Source organism: Pongo pygmaeus, chromosome 8, assembly GCF_028885625.2.
Source record: "Pongo pygmaeus isolate AG05252 chromosome 8, NHGRI_mPonPyg2-v2.0_pri, whole genome shotgun sequence".
In the NCBI taxonomy this organism is placed as follows: domain Eukaryota; kingdom Metazoa; phylum Chordata; class Mammalia; order Primates; family Hominidae; genus Pongo; species Pongo pygmaeus.
Window position 1 is genome coordinate 121,790,511 of NC_072381.2, and position 3,469 is coordinate 121,793,979.

At 37.6% G+C, this 3,469-nt stretch overlaps 1 pseudogene; it reads left to right on the forward strand.

Moving 5' to 3' along the window:
• The first annotated feature begins 911 nt into the window (after positions 1–911).
• Positions 912–1,131, forward strand: LOC129006601 (small nuclear ribonucleoprotein G-like; annotated as a pseudogene).
• The last annotated feature ends 2,338 nt before the right edge of the window (positions 1,132–3,469 follow it).

Genomic DNA, 3,469 nt, shown 5'->3' on the forward strand with positions numbered 1-3,469 from the left:
GCTTTGTCTACCTTTTCCTGTACTTTCTGGCCAATGATGTCACTTCCTTTACCAAGGATTTGTTTAAGAATTTTGCCCATTTAAAAAAATCAGACTTATTTTTAAATTTATAGGACTTCTTTTTATATTCTGAATATACCTATGCCATTTATAGGAGCTATGAATATTTTCCCAGTCTGTAGCTTGTCTTTTTAGTTTCTAAATAACATCTTTTGATGAATAGAAATGTTTAATTTTAATGAAAGCCATTTTATCCATTTTTTTTAATGGTTAGTACCTTTTGTGCTCTGTTCAAAAATTCTGTCTACTCCAAAATTGTTAAGATGTTCTCTTATGTTTTCTTTCTAAAAGCTTTCAGGTTCTGGGCTTTACATTTAGATCTCAGTCCATTTTTGTGTTGCTCTAAAGAAATACCTGAGGCTGGGTAATTTATCAAAAGAAGTGGTTTATTTTGGTTCATGTTTCTGCAGGCTGTACTGGAAGCTTACAATCACAGTGGACAGTGAAGGCAGAGCTGGTATGTCACACGGTGAAAGAAGAAGTGAGAGAGAGAGGGGGGAAGTGCCAGCCTCTTTAAATAAACAGATCTCATGTGAACTCAGAGCGAGAGCTTACTCATTACCATGGAGATGGCACCAAGCCATTCATGAGGGATCTGTCTCCATGACCCCGACACGTCCCACCAGGCCCCACCTCCAACATTGGAAATCACGTTTCAACATGAGATTTGGAGGTACAAACATCCAAACTATATCAAGGTATATAATCTATCTCAAATTAATTCTTGTGTATGTAGTGAGAAAGGGGTTTATTATTTTTTCATGTGAATATTCAATTTTTTTGAGCAATTTTTTTTTTTTAGAAAGAATTTCCTGTTCTCCATTAGATTGCTTTGGTCAAAAATCGTCAGCAAAGCTCACTCTCCCAAGTTGAAACAACTTATGGACAAGAAGTTATCGAAATTAGATGGCGGCAGACATGTCAAAGGAATATTGCAGGGATTTGATCACTTTACGAATCTTGTGATAGATGAATGTGTGGAGATGGCAACTAGTGATCAACAGAACAAAATTGGAAAGATAGTAATATGGAAATAGTATCATCATGTTAGAAGCCTTGAGACGAGTATAAACAATGGCTGTTCAGCAGGGAAATCCATGCCCCCTCTCCAAGGGGCCTGTTTTATTTTTATTTAAACACTGTGTCATTTATGTTTTCATATTAAACTTTTGGTTAAATATACTTTTATAATAGTAAAACAAATCAATTAGTCATATATATTTCCTGCCTCTTTCTTCTGTCCCAGTGATTTATATGTCTGTCTTTTTTTTTTTTTAGACGGAGTCTCGCTCTTGTCGCCCAGGCTGGAGTGCAGTGGCACGATCTTGGCTCACTGCAACCTCTGTCTCCCAGGTTCAAGCAATTCTCCTGCCTCAGCCTCCTGAGCAGCTGGGATTACAGGCGCCCACCATCACGCCCGGCTAATTTTTGTACTTTTAGTAGAGACAGGGTTTCGTCATGGCTGGTCTCAAACTTCTGACCTCAGGTGATCTGCCCACCTTGGCCTCCCAAAGTGCTGGGATTACAGGCTTGAGCCACCGCGCCCGGCCTCTATATGTCTGTGTTTGTGGCAATACCTTGGATTTTGATTACTGTAGCTTTAAGTAGTAAGCCTCGAAATCAGGCAGTGCAATTCTACCAACTCTGCTTATCTTTCAAAACCGTTTTGGCTATTCTGAATCCTTTGCATTTCCATATAAATTTTAGAATCTGCATGTGTATTTCCTCACAAAAAGCCCTGATAGTATTTTAATAGGAGTTTCATTGAGTATATAGATTAAGCTAGAGAAAAATCAACATTCAATACTGGACATTCCAATCTATGAACATAATATGTATCTGCATTTATTTAGGTGTTTTGTAATTTTAGTAACATTTTGTACTTTTCATTGTAGAAGTCTTATACATCTTTTTTGTAAGATATTTTCTAAAATATTTTGTGATTTTGGTGACTTTATACTTAGTATCACTTTAAATTTAATTTTATAATTGTTCATTGCCAGTGTATACAAATACGTTTAATTTTTAATAATGCTTGTGTACCTTGTGATCTTGCTAAATTCTAGTAGAAATCTAATTCTACTAGATTTTTTTGAAGATTCCATAGGATTTTTTTTTTACATACTGACTGACGTCATCTGTAAATAGTGACAAATTTGAAACTTCTTTTCCAATTTAGATGCCATTTGTTTCTTCTTCTTGCCTAAATGGGCTGGCAAGAACTTCTAGTTCACCGTTGAACACAAGTGGTGAGAGCAAACATCCCCTGTTCCCGGGGAAAGGATTTAATGTTTCACCATTAAGTATGATGCTAACTGTAGCTTGTTTTGTAATGCCTTTTACCAAATTGAGGAAGCTCCCATCTATTTCTAGTTAGGTGAATGGCATTCTAACGATCTGTATCCTTATATATTTTATTCCACCTTCAAACATCTTCATGTACATTTTTAACAAAAGCTAAAATGAAACAAAACAAACAAGCAAACAAAAACTGCTGCCAAAGCACTCAAGCTCCCCAAGTAATTCCAGAAGTCAGCTAAAGCTGAGAAATACTCTTAATGGTTCTGGTATTATTGAGTTCCTTGGGAAAGACATTTTTGAGTTGGCCTTTTCAGAGCTGTTGCCCACCTACACATGATATTGTGTATTTCAGAGTGGAATTCCTCAATATTTGTTGCAGAAAACAAGCCTTGTCCCAATCCAGGCTTCTTTTCAAAGACCAACTCGTTAAAAATGAGTGAAGGGTAGGTACAGGCAGAGAGCAGCCTTCAGAATGTCTTGTGAATTCTCTAAGTTTGTTTGGAGCTGAAGTAGGAATGAGGCATCATCCCACTTGTCTTTACTGGACAGATTGTGATGCTTAGTATGGAACGCATGTGCCCGTGGAGTTACGAGAAAGCTGGTGTCAATGCCAGTCTTCTTCCATGTGATAATCTTTGTTGTCTGTATCATCCTTTGAGCTTGACCATCTACTGGAGGCAATTGCAAGGGCAATTCAGATAACCCGTTAGTTCACTGACTACCGAATATCAACTGAGAAAACCTGATTCTTTCACTAGGACGCAGCATCAGAAACTATTTTATCTAGCGATCTGTCAATTGCAAGCAAGTATGATTGTGCCATAAAGATCTATTTTGTTGCTGATTGCTCAGAGCCAAAGATAATTATTTTATTTTTCACACTTTTGGATTGCACTCTTGTAGGAAGGTGTGGATTACACTGCTGTATCTCTGTTTCCTGTTTTTTAAATATTTTTCCCCATAAATCTCTAGAGTTTGGTTCCCTTGACTCTCCCTTGTCTCCTCTCTTGTTAGGGGGAGGGAGGACACTGGGTTCTGTCCTGAAATCCAGGCCACTAAGGGATATATCCCTGAACTTGGACGTTCTCTTCTGGATCCCTCCTCTCCA